Source organism: Montipora capricornis, chromosome 7, assembly GCF_036669925.1.
Source record: "Montipora capricornis isolate CH-2021 chromosome 7, ASM3666992v2, whole genome shotgun sequence".
NCBI classification, from domain to species: domain Eukaryota; kingdom Metazoa; phylum Cnidaria; class Anthozoa; order Scleractinia; family Acroporidae; genus Montipora; species Montipora capricornis.
This window is the reverse complement of record NC_090889.1, coordinates 32,066,034-32,083,270: the sequence shown is the minus strand read 5'-3', so window position 1 is coordinate 32,083,270 and position 17,237 is coordinate 32,066,034. Positions and strand designations below refer to the sequence as shown.

At 40.5% G+C, this 17,237-nt stretch overlaps 1 protein-coding gene across 1 annotated transcript in view; it reads left to right on the top strand.

Moving 5' to 3' along the window:
- Positions 1-17,237, top strand: part of LOC138056950 (fibronectin type III domain-containing protein-like) — a 100,871-nt gene that overhangs the window by 27,297 nt on the left and 56,337 nt on the right. The gene's annotated exons all lie outside the window — the stretch shown is intronic.

Genomic DNA, 17,237 nt, shown 5'->3' with positions numbered 1-17,237 from the left:
AATTTAAGCAATTACCTGTTGTTACAGACACTTGAAAAAACGGCTGATTTTTGGTTATTATCCATCATGAGTGAAGTTGTCTCTTCGGCCTTTCTGTGCTCGAATTCAGGGACTTAACCGATGCAATTTGGAAGTGTTTTGAAAGCTAAAAGCTTCAATCGATGCTGTATTTTGATGGTAGTATTGGGTGGCCCGACAGTTATAAAAACGACAACCGGGGGTCATGGAATGGCAGAATTACCTAAATTTCTTTTTGGCATAAACGAGGCAACTTGAGAAGCACCAGACTGGCCCTCATCACATGCATATGGTTGAAGCACGACCAGAGAAAGAGGGTAGAACGAAGAACATTTCTAGCCTGCAGATACTAAGGAGTAGCCCTGGTTTTTGCTGTTACTGTAGACTTTTGGTTTGTAAACAAATTTTCGTCATAGAAAATTTTCGACAAAGTAGCCCTTTTTTTGCTGTTATTCTTGCAACAAAAACTGGCCTTTTGTCAGTTGTTCTTGTCAAAAGAACGGTATATTGTAAATAAGAGAATACTAAGATCTTCATTTGCAGAATACGAAAGGCAAATTAAATATGATGTCTATGCAATAAGCGCATTCAAAATTTCTTCATATTCATAGTATAAAAATATGTTTTTGAAAGATTTTCCTGCTAGTGCACATGAAAAACAACCAAGTTTTCTCTCCGATCTTCTTCTCATGATGTTCGCGGAAATTACATTCTGTTCCTCAATAAAGCTAGAACAACCAGTTATGGTCTTTAATATTTCTCTTTCTTACTTCAGTATCAGCTAAGTTATTGAATGCGCTACCCTATTTTATCCGTGATGACTGAGTTAACAGGTCTTAATTAAAATGAGAATCCTGGCCGCATTTTTCATAGCTGCTTTTTTAAAAATGACTGTTTCTTTAAATATTTCATATCTAGTTATTTATCCGTATGGGCCTATGTGTTTTAGCTGTAAATGTAATGTCTGGAAGATATTAGCTCTTGCATTACTCCGAAATTCGAGATGAATAATTAAGTTTACGCCTGCGTCTATGTTACCTTTAGCAGGGCGCATGCGTACACTTTGTATTGTGCGACTCCAGTGCTTACCATATGAGAGATAAAATGACTTTTGCCTTGAATATTTAGGCGATCGAAATGTTACGTTAGATTGTAATGACAAGGAAGGTCTGGAGCTGTGAGTAGGCGTGAGATTTGTCACATATGGTTTAGGGGCCGACATATCTCTCGCTCAATGCCCTACCAGTAGGCGAGGTCGGTAGCAGAAAGCAGCGAAGAGCCAATTGCGTCCAAAAGCGATCGCACGGGCAGCAATCCTGGGATAACTCCAGCGCCACGTCTGGAGGTACTTCTCTGTTCTCTCGTTTAAGTAATGATCCGTGTAAGGAAGATAGCAATTCCCTTTGTTATGCGGCAACGGGGCTTTCCCCAAATAGGAATGTTATCATTTTTACACAGAGAGTGCATAAACCTACAGGAAGGCAGTTAACGCAATAAAATTCATTTACAGCCCACTTTGAAAGGGTGTTTTTTGTGTGTTAAAAGATTTTGACCAATCACAAGAGTTAAAAAAAAAGCCAAGAAACGTTTACAATTTTACATGTTCCCCACATACGATTTCTGTGGAATTCATTTAAACTGAGACCAGATGAAAGATGGAAGATGGTTGGAAAGTAAGGATGAATATAATACTGCTTTATGAAGTTTTTTTAACCGTTTTGCTGTTTAAGCCAATCAGAAGTAAGTACAGACAATGGAAACGTTATCATCTTTTTGCATACCAATTGAATTCCAACATGTTCGTTGCCGTTGTTGCTATCGTTCTTATCTGGACCGTTTCTTAAACATTCCTTCAGCGCATGCGCAAATGGGCTGGCTTTCTGATACCTACCATACCAAAAAAAGATGCTGTTTTTTTTTTACAAGGAATTGTTGACATTTCAGTTGACTGTACAGGCACAAACGTAGATGGAAGAACCTTGCGTGTCTGGTCTTCCGTAGACAGTGGGGGGAGATGCTTTCGTGCAGACTGGGACGCCTAAAATCGGCTTTGTTTAAAACATGGCGGTTCACGAGTGAAGTTGTCTCTCTGGCCGTTCTGTGCAGGAATTCCAGGACCTACCGATACAATTTGGGCAAGTTATGAAAGCTAAAAACTTCAATCGATGCTGTATTTTGATGGTAGGACTGGGTGGCCCGACACTTGATAAAAAAATCTATGAAATGACAACTGGTGGTCTTTCCTCGTCATGAAATGGCAGAATTACCTACAATTCTTTTGGGAATGAACCAGGCAACTTGAGAAGCACCAGACTGGCCCTCCTCACATGCATATGAATGAAGCGCGACCGGAGGAAAAAGGGGGAACAAAGAACATTTCTAGCCAGATACTAAATAGTACCCCTGGTGTTTTCTGTTACTGTGGACTTTTCGTTTGTGAACCAAAATTTCGTCATAGAAAATTTGCGACAAAGTAGTCCTTTTTTTGCTGTTATTCGGGCAACAAAAACTGGCCTTTTGTCAGTTGTTCTTGTCAAAAGAATGGCATAATGTAAATAAGAGAATACCAAGATCTCCATTTGCAGATTACAAAAGGCAAACTCTATATGATCTCTATGCAATAAGCGCATTCAAAGTGTCTTCATATTCGTAGTATAAAACTCTGTTTTCGAAGGATTTTCCAGCTACTGCATATGAAAGACAACCGAATTTTTTCTCCGATCTTCTTCTCATGATATTCGCGGAATTACATTCTGTCCCTCAATAAACCTGGAACAATCAGTTATGGTCTTGTTTCTCTTTCTTACGTCAGTATCAGCTAAGTTATTGAATGCGCTACCTTATTTTACCCGTACCGACTGAGTTAACAAGTCTTAAAGTGAGAATCCTGGCCGCATTTTTATAGCTGCTTTTTTAAAAATGACTTTCTTTAAATATTTCGTATCTAGTTATTCATCCGTATGGGCCTATGTATCTTAGCTGTAAATGTAATGTCTGGAAGATATTAGCACTTGTATTACTCCGAAATTCGAGATGAAAGAAAGTTTACGCTTTTGTGTATGTTACCTTTAGCAGGGCGCATGCGTACAGCGCGCGACTCCAGTGCTTACCATATGAGAGATAAAATGACTTTTGTCTTAAATATTTAGACCATCAAAATGTCACGTTAAAATGTAATGACAAGGGAGGTCAGGAACAGTGAGTAGGCGTGGGATTTGTCTCATATGGTTTAGGGGGCGACATATCTCTCCCTCAATGCCGTACCGGGAGGCGAGGTCGGTAGCAGAAATCAGCGAAGGGCCAACTGCGTCTAAAAGCGATCCCACGGGTCGAAATCCCGGGATGACTCGTTTGGTACGACGCTCCAGCGCCACGTCTGGAGGTACTGTTCTTTTCTCTCTTGTTTCAACATTCCGTAAGCGCATGCGCAAATGCCCTGGCTCTCCGATACCTACCATACCAAAAAAAATTGCTGTTTTTTTTTAAATTCATTTTTTATTTTAGTTTTTTTACAAGGAATTGAGATTTCAGTTGATTCTTAAGGGCATAAACGTAACGTAATAACCGTGCGTGTCTGGTCTTCTGGAGACCGATGTGAGAGATGGTTTCATGCAGACTGGGTCGCCTAAAATGCTCTTTTGTAAACATGGCGGTTTACGAGTGAAGTTGTCTCTCTGGCCTTTCTGTGGACGAATTCCAGGGCCTACCGATACGATTTGGGCAAGTTTTGAAAGCTAAAAACTTCATTCGGTGCTGTACTTTGATGGTAGAACTGGGTAACCCGACACTTACAAAAAAACAATGAAACGAGAATCAGGCGGTTTTCCTTGTCATGGATTGGCAGAATTACCCAGGATTCTTTTCGAGCACGAACGAAGCAACTTGAGAAGCACGAGACTGGCCCTCATCAAATGGCTAAAGCGCAGCCGGAAGAAAAAGTAGTGAGAAGAAGATCTCTAGCCAGATACTCAGGTGTAGCGCTGGTGTGTGCTGTTGACGTAGGATTTTTGATTTTTGAACAAGTTTTCATTATAGAAAATTCGCGACAAAGTAGTGGTTTTTTTCGCTGTTATCCTCGTAGCAAATTTCTAGTCAAAGAAACGGTATAATGTAAATAAGAGAATACTGAGATTTATATTTGCAAATTACCTGTCTTCTTAAGTCAAACTCTACATCTTTCTGCAATAAGCGCATTCAAAATCTTATGCGTAATCTTCGCATTCAAAATCTTCTTATGCGTGATCTTGTGGAAATTAAATTCTGTCCCTCCTTAAACCTAAAACAACCAGTTATGGTCTTAGTTCTTTTTCTTACGTATCAGCTAAGTTGCGGAATGCGCTATCTGATTTTGTGCGCACCACTGAGTTTACTGGTTTTAAACTGGAGAGTCCAAGACCGCATTTTCAACGGCGCCTATTCTTTTTAATTAATATCTCTTTAAATATTATGTATTTAGTTATGTATCTCTATATGTTATGTATTTTAGTTGTAAATGTAATGTCTCGAAGACATTGGCTCTTGCAGTTATTCTAAAATTCGAGATGAAATAAAGTTTACGTATGTATGTATGTTACCTTCAGTAGGGCGCATGCGTGCACTTTGTAATCTGCGACTTCAGTGCTTACCATATGGCAGAAAAAATGACTTTTCTCTTGAATATATAAGCGATCGAAATCTTACGCTAAATTGTAATGACAAGGGTGGTCTGGAGCTGTGAGTAGACGTGGGATTTGTCACATATGGTTTAGGGACTGACATATCTCTCCCTCAATGCCGTACCGGGAGGCGAGGTCGGTAGCAGAAGCAGCAAGGGCGAACTGCGTCCAAAAGCGATCGCACGGGCCGATATCATTTTCAATAGGGTCTTTAAAGGGACAGTTTCACGGTTTTGCGCATGTTCAAGCTTTGGCGTTTTTCTTCTACGTAACAAGTTGTTTGTGGAATTAAAAGAGCCCCCAAATCATTTTCCGTTAAATCAAACAAGGAAAAATTAGGTTTCGTGGTTAGATCGTTCATAACTGTCTCCTTACCGCAATTTTCTCCATAAACTCTCGTTGACTCACAGAACTACTTCATCGAAACTCGCAAAATTTGACAGGTAAAGATTTTTATTTTATGTATTCGTCTTTTTTCTACAAGCAATGTTTAAAAAGGCTTCGAGTTTTTGTTTTTATTTTGTGGGAACTAAATGCTCGAGATTAACAGAGTCCATTCCAAGTTGCCGTGGGTCACGGAATCCGCGCTCGCTTTGCGCCATTTTACGTGAAACGTGACACGGCAAGCCGTAGTTTTCAGTTTCAACGTCAGGCTGGAGCGTTCACACAAGTGAAAAACTGGAAACCGGAAGATCATCGCAACAGAAACCTTGCTAGTGTGGAAAGACCACATCGTGTTTACACTCGTGTGCAAGACATGCAAACTAATTTCCTGCAGTTTAGGGACCGTTCATTTTTTATGAGAAAGGGGGGGCTGGTGGGATCTGGGGGGGGGCCACTAAAAAAAATTGGCTTGAAAGGGGGAGCCAGCCGAAAAAAAATGAAGGGATTTTACAAATTGAGGAAAAAATTGACCTCTTTTATTTATAACAAATATTCTAAAACATTTCCAGGGTATTCAAGAAAACTTCTCAACAGCTTTTTATATATTTTATAATAACAGTGAACGTACCATAATAACAGTCTTGAATAGTAACAACTTTCTTTTCATTCATAAAAATGTTGTTGTTAAGCGCATATTAAACAAAGACCAATAATTTGAGTCCTGTAATTGGAACTGACCTCGTTACCAAGGCTTTTTCTGAGAAATTTTAATAATGGGAGAGGCATGAAACTACTACAAGGTGTCCAATTCATCATTTTCGACGTTCTCTTTGATCTCGTCGTCGCTATCTTCCTCTTCTTCTTCCTCCTGTTCTTCTTCGTTGTCTTCCCCTTCTTCCTCTTCTTCGTCGTTTTCTTCTTCATCTTTGTTCGTGTCTCCGACGTTTGAGCTATAATCTTCAGGATGCAGGAAACAATACATCCTGTTTCTTACTTCTGCCTTAAGGTTGGTAATCAGCCTGCTTCCTGCCGCGTTGCTGAAGTAGTTTGATTGCAGTAGATGAGCGATGAATGCTGCATCCCGTGTTAGCAACACTGCTGCTACATCTTCAACGTTTATGCATGCTTCCGGGATTGTCAGGGAGGGAGGATAAAGAAGACAACTGGGAAGCTCTTTTGCAAGGGGATTTGCAACGCAGATATGATACACGCGTCGGACGTTGTTTTCAAACCGTTTGCGTTTTCTGCTCTTTGATTTCCTACGGTTTTCTTTTAATTTTCTTTTTTTTTGACAACAAGAATGACAAAGTGAAGACAATTATGGGACACTTCTTGCGAATGAATACTCTCAGAACTGGACAAGCCGAAGTGGGAGGCAGGAATGAATCAGGTCAACTAAACAGCAGTGATGAAAGCAGTGAGGGAGAGGAAACTGATGATGACTACAAGAGTGATGCCCCTGACTCTGAAGACGACTCAAATGATGTCGTTCTTGCTTTTATCGCCTCAGATGAGGAATACGCAGACGAGCGGCCAGCTACAACACGCTCAGGACGAGCTGTCACAAGAAGAGTAGAAATTGACTTTTCATTCTTTTGAGTGATTTGTTAAAAGCAGCTTCTATCTTTCAGGTTTCTTTCAATAAATTATGTGAAATGTAACAAAACGAAATTTTAATGCTGCAGTAACTTTTAACACCATATGTATTTTTTATTCAAGGGGGGGGGGCCTTCCAAAATATTACTCTGATGAGGGGGGGGGCCAAGAGAAAAAAATTCGGAAATTAGGGGGGGGGGGTCATACAATTTTCAAATTACACTCCCCCAAATTCCACCAGCCCCCACTACCCCATAAAAAATGAACGGTCCCTTAAACGCACCTCTTCGCACTTACTGGATAATTTAAGCAATTACCTGTTGTTACAGACACTTGAAAAAACGGCTGATTTTTGGTTATTATCCATCACGAGTGAAGTTTTCTCTTCGGCCTTTCTGTGCTCGAATTCAGGGACTTAACCGATACAATTTGGAAGTGTTTTGAAAGCTAAAAGCTTCAATCAATGCTGTATTTTGATGGTAGTATTGGGTGGCCCGACAGTTATAAAAACGACAACCGGGGGTCATGGAATGGCAGAATTACCTAAAATTCTTTTTGGCATAAACGAGGCAACTTGAGAAGCACCAGACTGGCCCTCATCACATGCATATGGTTGAAGCACGACCAGAGAAAGAGGGTAGAACGAAGAACATTTCTAGCCTGCAGATACTAAGGAGTAGCCCTGGTGTTTGCTGTTACTGTAGACTTTTGGTTTGTGAACAAATTTTCGTCATAGAAATTTTTCGACAAAGTAGTCCTTTTTTTGCTGTTATTCTTGCAACAAAAACTGGCCTTTTGTCAGTTGTTCTTGTCGAAAGAACGGTATATTGTAAATAAGAGAATACTAAGATCTTCATTTGCAGATTACGAAAGGCAAATTCTATATGATCTCTATGCAATAAGCGCATTCAAAATTTCTTCATATTCATAGTATAAAAATCTGTTTGTTTTTTGTTTAAAAGATTTGCCTGCTACTGCACATGAAAAACAACCAAGTTTTCTCTCCGATCTTCTTCTCATGATGTTCGCGGAAATTACATTCTGTTCCTCAATAAAGCTAGAACAACCAGTTATGGTCTTTAATATTTCTCTTTCTTACTTCAGTATCAGCTAAGTTATTGAATGCGCTACCCTATTTTATCCGTGATGACTGAGTTAACAGGTCTTAAAATGAGAATCCTGGCCGCATTTTTCATAGCTGCTTTTTAAAAATGACTGTTTCTTTAAATATTTCATATCTAGTTATTTATCCGTATGGGCCTATGTATTTTAGCTGTAAATGTAATGTCTGGAAGATATTAGCTCTTACATTACTCCGAAATTCGAGATGAACAAAAAAGTTTACGCCTGTGTCTATGTTACCTTTAGCAGGGCGCATGCGTACACTTTGTATTGCGCGACTCCAGTGCTTACCATATGAGAGATAAAATGACTTTTGCCTTGACTATTTAGGCGATCGAAATGTTACGTTAGATTGTAATGACAAGGAAGGTCTGGAGCTGTGAGTAGGCGTGGGATTTGTCACATATGGTTTAGGGGCCGACATATCTCTCCCTCAATGCCGTACCGGGAGGCGAGGTCGGTAGCAGAAAGCAGCGAAGGGCCAACTGCGTCCAAAAGCGATCGCACGGGCCGAAATCACGGGATGACTCGTTTGGTACGACGCTCCAGCGCCACGTCTGGAGGTACTTCTCTGTTCTTTCTTGTTTAAGTAATGATCCGTGTAAGGTGGATAGCAATTTCTTTGTTATGCGGCAACGGGGCTTTCCCCAAATAGGAATGTTATCATTTTTACACAGAGAATGCATAAACCTACAGGAAGGCAGTTAACGCAATAAAATTCATTTACAGCCCACTTTGAAAGGGTGTTTTTTTGTGTTAAAAGATTTTGACCAATTACAAGAGTTGAAAACAAAAGCCAAGAAACGTTTACAATTTTACATGTTCCCCACATACGATTACTGTGGAATTCATTTAAACTGAGACCAGATGAAAGATGGAAGATGGTTGGAAAGTAAGGATTAGGATGAATATAATACTGCTTTATGAAGTTTTGTTAACCGTTTGCTGTTTAAGCCGATCAGAAGTAAGTACAGACAATAGAAAAGTTATCACCTTTTTGCATACCAATTGCATTCCAACATGTTCGTTGCCGTTGTTGCTATCGTTCTTATCTGGACCGTTTCTTAAACATTCCGTCAGCGCATGCGCAAATGGGCTGGCTCTCCGATACCTACCATACCAAAAAAAGATGCTGTTTTTTTTTTTTTTACAAGGAATTGTTGACATTTCAGTTGACTGTACAGGCATAAACGTAGACGAAAGAACCTTGCGTGTCTGGTCTTCCGTAGACAGAGGGGGAGATGCTTTCGTGCAGACTGGGACGCCTAAAATCGGCTTTGTTTAAAACATGGCGGTTCACGAGTGAAGTTGTCTCTCTGGCCGTTCTGTGCAGGAATTCCAGGACCTACCGATACAATTTGGGCAAGTTATGAAAGCTAAAAACTTCAATCGATGCTGTATTTTGATGGTAGGACTGGGTGGCCCGACACTTGATAAAAAAATCTATGAAATGACAACTGGTGGTCTTTCCTCGTCATGAAATGGCAGAATTACCTACAATTCTTTTGGGAATGAACCAGGCAACTTGAGAAGCACCAGACTGGCCCTCATCACATGTATATGGCTGAAGCACGACCGGAGGAAAAAGGGGGAACAAAGAACATTTCTAGCCAGATACTAAATAGTACCCCTGGTGTTTTCTGTTACTGTGGACTTTTCGTTTGTGAACCAAAATTTCGTCATAGAAAATTTGCGACAAAGTAGTCCTTTTTTTGCTGTTATTCGTGCAACAAAAACTGGCCTTTTGTCAGTTGTTCTTGTCAAAAGAATGGCATAATGTAAATAAGAGAATACCAAGATCCCCATTTGCAGATTACAAAAGGCAAACTCTATATGATCTCTATGCAATAAGCGCATTCAAAGTTTCTTCATATTCGTAGTACAAAACTCTGTTTTCGAAGGATTTTCCAGTTACTGCATATGAAAGACAACCGAGTTTCCTCTCCGATCTTCTTCTCATGATATTCGCGGAATTACATTCTGTCCCTCAATAAACCTAGAACAATCAGTTATGGTCTTGTTTCTCTTTCTTACTTCAGTATCAGCTAAGTTATTGAATGCGCTACCTTATTTTACCCGTACCGACTGAGTTAACAAGTCTTAAAATGAGAATCCTGGCCGCATTTTTATAGCTGCTTTTTAAAAAATGACTGTTTCTTTAAATATTTCATATCTAGTTATTCATCCATATGGGCCTATGTATTTTAGCTGTAAATGTAATGTCTGGAAGATATTAGCACTTGTATTACTCCGAAATTCGAGATGAAAGAAAGTTTTCGCTTTTGTGTATGTTACCTTTAGCAGGGCGCATGCGTACAGCGCGCGACTTCAGTGCTTACCATATGAGAGATAAAATGACTTTTGTCTTAAATATTTAGACCATCAAAATGTCACGTTAAAATGTAATGACAAGGGAGGTCTGGAGCAGTGAGTAGGCGTGGGATTTGTCTCATATGGTTTAGGGGCCGACATATCTCTCCCTCAATGCCGTACCGGGAGGCGAGGTCGGTAGCAGAAAGCAGCGAAGGGCCAATTGCGATCCCACGGGTCGAAATCCCGGGATGACTCGTTTGATACGACGCTCTTTTCTCTCTTGTTTCAACATTCCGTAAGCGCATGCGCAAATGCCCTGGTTCTCCGATACCTACCATACCAAAAAAAAGTTGCTGTTTTTTTTATTTTTCATTTTTTATTTTAGTTTTTTTTACAAGGAATTGAGATTTCAGTTGATTCTAAGGGCATAAACGTAACGTAAGAACCGTGCGTGTCTGGTCTTCTGGAGACCGAGGTAAGAGATGGTTTCATGCAGACTGGGTCCCCTAAAATGCTCTTTTGTAAACATGGCGGTTTACGAGTGAAGTTGTCTCTCTGGCCTTTCTGTGGACGAATTCCAGGGCCTACCGATACAATTTGGGCAAGTTTTGAAAGCTAAAAACTTTATTCGGTGCTGTATTTTGCTGGTAGGACTGGGTGACCCGACACTTACAAAAAAACAATGAAACGAGAATCAGGCGGTTATCCTTGTCATGGATTGGCAGAATTACCCAGGATTCTTTTCGAGCATGAACGAGGCAACTTGAGAAGCACGAGACTGGCCCTCATCACATGCATATGGTTGAAGCACGACCAGAGAAAGAGGGTAGAACGAAGAACATTTCTAGCCTGCAGATACTAAGGAGTAGCCCTGGTGTTTGCTGTTACTGTTTGAAAGTAAAAGTAGCCCTTTTTTGCTGTTATTCTTGCAACAAAAACTGGCCTTTTGTCAGTTGTTCTTGTCAAAAGAACGGTATATTGTAAATAAGAGAATAAGCTTCAATCGATGACAAGGGAGGTCTGGAGCTGTGAGTACGCGTGGGATTTGTCACATATGGTTTAGGGGCCGACATATCTCTCCCTCAATGCCGTACCGGGAGGCGAGGTCGGTAGCAGAAAGCAGCAAAGGGCCAACTGCGTCCAAAAGCGATCGCACGGGCCGAAATCCCGGGATGACTCGTTTGGTACGACGATCCAGCGCCACGTCTGGAAGTACTGCTCTTTTCTCTCTTGTTTAAACATTCCGTCAGCTCATGCGCAAATGGGCTGGCTCTCCGATGCCTACCATACCAAAAAGATATGCAATTTTTTTTTTTTTTACAAAGAATTGTTGACATTTCAGTTGATTGTACAGGCATAAACGTAGATGTAAGAACCTTGGTCTTCTGTAGACAGAGGTGGGAGATGCTTTCGTGCAGACTGGGACGCCTAAAATCGGCTTTGTTGTAAACATGGCGGTTCACGAGTAAAGTTGTCTCTCTGGCCCTTCTGAGCACGAATTCTAGGACCTACCGATACAATTTGGGCAAGTTTTGAAAGCTAAAAACTTCAATCGATGCTGTATTTTGATGGTAGGACTGGATGGCCCGACACTTAAAAATCTATGAAATGACAACCGGGGATCTTTCCTCGTCATGGAATGGCAGAATTACCCAGACGTCTTTTGGGCATGAACGAGGCAACTTGAGAAGCACGAGACTGGCCCTCATCAAATGGCTAAAGCGCGGCCGGAGGAAAAAGTAGTGAGAAGAAGATCTCTAGCCAGATACTCAGGTGTAGTGCTGGTGTGTGCTGTTGACGTAGGATTTTCGATTTTTGAACAAGTTTTCATTATAGAAAATTCGCGACAAAGTAGTGGTTTTTTTCGCTGTTATCCTCGTAGCAAATTTCTAATCAAAGAAACGGTACAATGTAAATAAGAGAATACTGAGATTTATATTTGCAAATTACCTGTCTTCTTAAGTCAAACTCTACATCTTTCTGCAATAAGCGCATTCAAAATCTTCTTATGCGTAATCTTCGTATTCAAAATCTTCTTATGCGTGATCTTGCGGAAATTAAATTCTGTCCGTCAATAAACCTAAAAAGATCAGTTATGGTCTTAGTTCTTTTTCTTACGTATCAGCGAAGTTGCGGAATGCGCTATCTGATTTTGTGCGCACCACTGAGTTTACTGGTTTTAAACTGGAGAGTCCAAGACCGCATTTTCAACGGTGCCTATTCTTTTTAATTAATATATCTTTAAATATTATGTATTTAGTTATGTATCTCTATATGTTATGTATTTTAGTTGTAAATGTAATGTCTCGAAGACATTGGCTCTTGCAATTATTCTAAAATTCGAGATGAAATAACGTTTACGTATGTATGTATGTTACCTTCAGCAGAGCGCATGCGTGCACTTTGTAATCTGCGACTTCAGTGCTTACCATATGGCAGAAAAAATGACTTTTCTCTTGAATATATATGCGATCGAAATCTTACGCTAAATTGTAATGACAAGGGTGGTCTGGAGCTGTGAGTAGACGTGGGATTTGTCACATATGGTTTAGGGACCGACATATCTCTCCCTCAATGCCGTACCGGGAGGCGAGGTCGGTAGCAGAAAGCAGCGAAGGGCCAACCGCGTCTAAAAGCGATCGCACGGGCCGATATCCAGGGATGACTCGTTTGGTACGATGCTCAAGCGCCACGTCTGTCAGCGCATGCGTAAATTTTCAGGCTCTCCTATACCTAGCCTTCCAAAACAATTAAGATGCTGGCTAATTTTTTTTTTTGACCCGACACTTGAAAAAAAACATCAATGAAATGAGAATCGGGGGGCTTCCCTTGTCAAGGAATGGCAGAATAGGCCAGTTTCGTATTCTAACGGTTCGACTGGATCTAGCATGAAATGAAGGCTAATGCGGGCAAATTAATTTGCATTTGAAAAGATTTGCCCGCATTAGCCTCCATTTCATGCTAGATCCAGTCCAGCCGTGAGAATTCGAAAATGGTCCATAAACCAGTGTTGTTTTCGAGCATGAACGAGGCAACTTGAGAAGCACGAGACTGGCCCTCATCAAATGGCTAAAGCGTGGCCAGAGGTCGCTTCTGCGAACTAGTTGTCTTAGGAAGATTTTCTGGTTGGGACTAGCTCAGTGGTCAGAGCAAGTCCGCCCAATCCAAACCTAGAGGGTTTCGAATCCGAATCGGTTCCCACCCCATGCTTTTTAAATTATCATTTTTTAATGCTCGCAAGTTAATAACAGCAAAAGTAGCAATGCGAAGGGAAAAGATGCAATCGCTATTTTGGTTTAAAGAGGGCTCAGACATTGTCAGCTTTTCCAGGCAAAGGCATGCGCGCGCCTGATGCAAAACCTGTTAGAAAGCATTGTTGTTTGCAGTTGAAGAATTATTTAGAAGTTTATACATGTACAATACTCTGAAAATCGCTGTTTGTTCTCTCACCTCTCTTTTAAGTAGTTTGTCAGAGTGCGAGAAACAACACTTCGCTGGAGAACAGTGTTTCACATCAAGTCGCAGATCTAAGGTAAATATTACTTGCGTTAGCAACATCGATTGTAGAAATTTATTCCTTCGATTTGCACTAACATTTCTCATTCTATCTGATTAATTTTAATTGCAATTGTTATTCTCAGGACCTCATCAAACTGGACACCAAATCTGTGGGAGAAGACATGAATTGATAATCTGGAGTGAAGTCGACAAAGCTAAGGGTATTAAGTAATTTAGAGTGAATGTTGGCTTGAAGCTTTAAAGTGGTACTAAGACCAAAAAAAAATTTTGTTTTTCCTTTGGATTTCAAAACTATGTTAACTAAACACTAACTCACCCAAGTTTTAAGTTCTGATTTTAAAAAGACACCTGTTTATTTTAGCTGGAATTTTCTTATTTATTGGTCCGCCATTACTAACTTTAAAATCTTGAGAGAGCTTGGTCGAGGAGAAAATGACGTCAAACACGCACTAGTTTAAGAATGCAATGCGTGTGTACGCGGCCTAATTAATATGCAGCACGGGAGTTTCGGGCTTTCAGACTTTTCAACCCGTGTTTTGCATATATAATAAATTGCGTTTACACGCTGAAATTTTAAGCTAGTGAGTAAATGACGTCATTTTCTCTAGATCCAACCCTCTGAGGTCCAATCGGCCAGTTTTGAACGTGAGTAATGGCGGACCATGAAATCTAAAACTTACACTCAAAATAAACAGCCTTTGGATAAAACTCAAAGCTCAAAATTTTGCCAGTTAGGTGTTAAGCGAACACGCTTTCAAAATCTGAAGAAAAAAAGGAAATGATTTTTTGATCATAGTACCACTTTAAGTTAAATTAAGGAAAGAATAGCTGTCAATTTACAAGAGAAAGGACTTAATCCCAGTGCCAACTGGAAACAGTGCCTGGATCTATCAACCAAGATGAGAGATACTACCATCTTCGTGATGGATGGATGGATGAAATAATTGCATAGATATACAACGCCTTCATCAATAAAATTTTCTTTCCAAGCCACCATTACAGCATTGTGTGATCACAGTATGCCGTTTGATAACTTGATGTGGCATCGTTGTCGGGGAAAACTACTCCAAACGTGTGCGCTTTTTATACATAAAATTGTCACGGGATGTTGACATCTCGCTGCGCCTTTTCTGCTGAAGAATTTGGAAAAATGTGATCACTTGATGCTAACTTTAAATCGCTGTACTTTTATTTATAAAGAGGAAGGCTTCACATTATAGGAGGCATTAAAAGTTGATAAAGAACGGTTGTCACTTCTGCGTAGCTCAAAGTTAAACGCGCAGTAGAGTATAAACAAACATTAAGACACAGGCGTAAAACAGCATATACAAATACTAAGACACAGGTGCACAAAAGTGTATAGAAACACTTAGAAACAGGCGCTCAACAGTACATACAGACAGTAAAACACAGGCGCACATCAGTACATACGGACAGTAAGACCCAGGTGCACATCAGTACATACGGACAGTAACACACAGGTGCACATCAGTACATACGGACAGTAAGACACAGGCACACATCATTACATACGGACAGTAAGACACAGGTGCACATCAGTACATACGGACAGTAAGACACAGGTGCACATCAGTACATACGGACAGTAAGACAAAGGTGCGCATCAGTACATACGGACAGTAAGACACAGGCGCACATCAGTACATACGGACAGTAACACACAAGTGCACATCAGTACATACGGACAGTAAGACACAGGCGCACATCAGTACATACGGACAGTAAGACACAGGCACACATCAGTACATACGGACAGTAAGACACAGGCACACATCAGTACATACGGACAGTAAGACACAGGTGCACATCAGTACATACGGACAGTAAGACACAGGTACACATCAGTACATACGGACAGTAAGACACAAGTGCACATCAGTACATACGGACAGTAAGACACAGGCGCACATCAGTACATACGGACAGTAAGACACAGGCACACATCAGTACATACGGACAGTAAGACAAAGGTGCGCATCAGTACATACGGACAGTAAGACACAGGCGCACATCAGTACATACGGACAGTAAGACACAGGCACACATCAGTACATACGGACAGTAAGACACAAGTGCACATCAGTACATACGGACAGTAAGACACAGGCGCACATCAGTACATACGGACAGTAGGACACAGGCACACATCAGTACATACGGACAGTAAGACACAGGCACACATCAGTACATACGGACAGTAAGACAAAGGTGCGCATCAGTACATACGGACAGTAAGACACAGGCGCACATCAGTACATACGGACAGTAACACACAAGTGCACATCAGTACATACGGACAGTAAGACACAGGCGCACATCAGTACATACGGACAGTAAGACACAGGCACACATCAGTACATACGGACAGTAAGACACAGGCACACATCAGTACATACGGACAGTAAGACACAGGTGCACATCAGTACATACGGACAGTAAGACAAAGGTGCGCATCAGTACATACGGACAGTAAGACACAGGCGCACATCAGTACATACGGACAGTAATACACAAGTGCACATCAGTACATACGGACAGTAAGACACAGGCGCACATCAGTACATACGGACAGTAAGACACAGATGCACATCAGTACATAAGGACGCGCTCAAGAGCACATTGAAACGACAAGTTATAGGGGCACAATAGTAAAGTCAATAGGGAGTCATTCCTCCCTCCTGGTTACAGTTGATCGACCAAGATGAAATGATCGGCGAAAAGAGTCTAAACCACTTAAACATAGCTTTGTTAAACGTATTTTAGTATTTAAACGGTAGATATAGGCATATTTTTATCCCCAAAAATTGTTTTCATCTGTTCGGATTTCCTAGCTGAAAGTCTAGTGATCCGAAAGTTATAGGGATCAAAACTTACCTTTTTCGAAAATTTCAGCCAGAAAAAAGGCTCCCGAAAATTCTAGGTGACCTTTTCGGGGTAAAAATCCGTTTAAAATGATGTTCGAAAATCCTAGGACAGCTAAGCAAGACAATTTACAATAAATGATCCGAAAATTCTAGATCTCGAATCGTCTTCCGAACAGATATTTTCCGAAAATTGACGTTGGGTGCCCCTGTATAATTAGCTGTCTCTGGTAATGATAGCAGACTTCGGGCCTATTTCTAAATTTCAGCAAGAATGTTTCGGCAATAACCCGTCCAATAATTTATGAATTTTTCATAGCCAAAATTTCTATGTTTACCTAAACAAAAATAAATAATAAATAAATAAATAAATAATATTGGAAAGATGACTGAATTTTAACAAGTTCTTCTACTTTTAAAACCAATTTTTATACTGACGTACAGGATGCCTTCATAGAGGGAATTCGCATGTTAATGAAATGAAGGCAACAATGTAGACCCTATATATGCAAAAATGGCTGCCTTTAAATTATTCTTTTGTTCATATTCAAAATAGCCCAACTAACCTCGTTCGGGATAACAAATTCTTTAGAATTTTTGTCTCAAAAACGAGGTTAGTTGGGGCTATTTTGAATATGAACAAAAGAATAATTTAAAGGCAGCCATTTTTGCATAAGGTCTATATGTTTAAGGAATGGCAACGCCAGAATGCAAACCTACTATTCTTTGATTGAACCTGACCTCACGG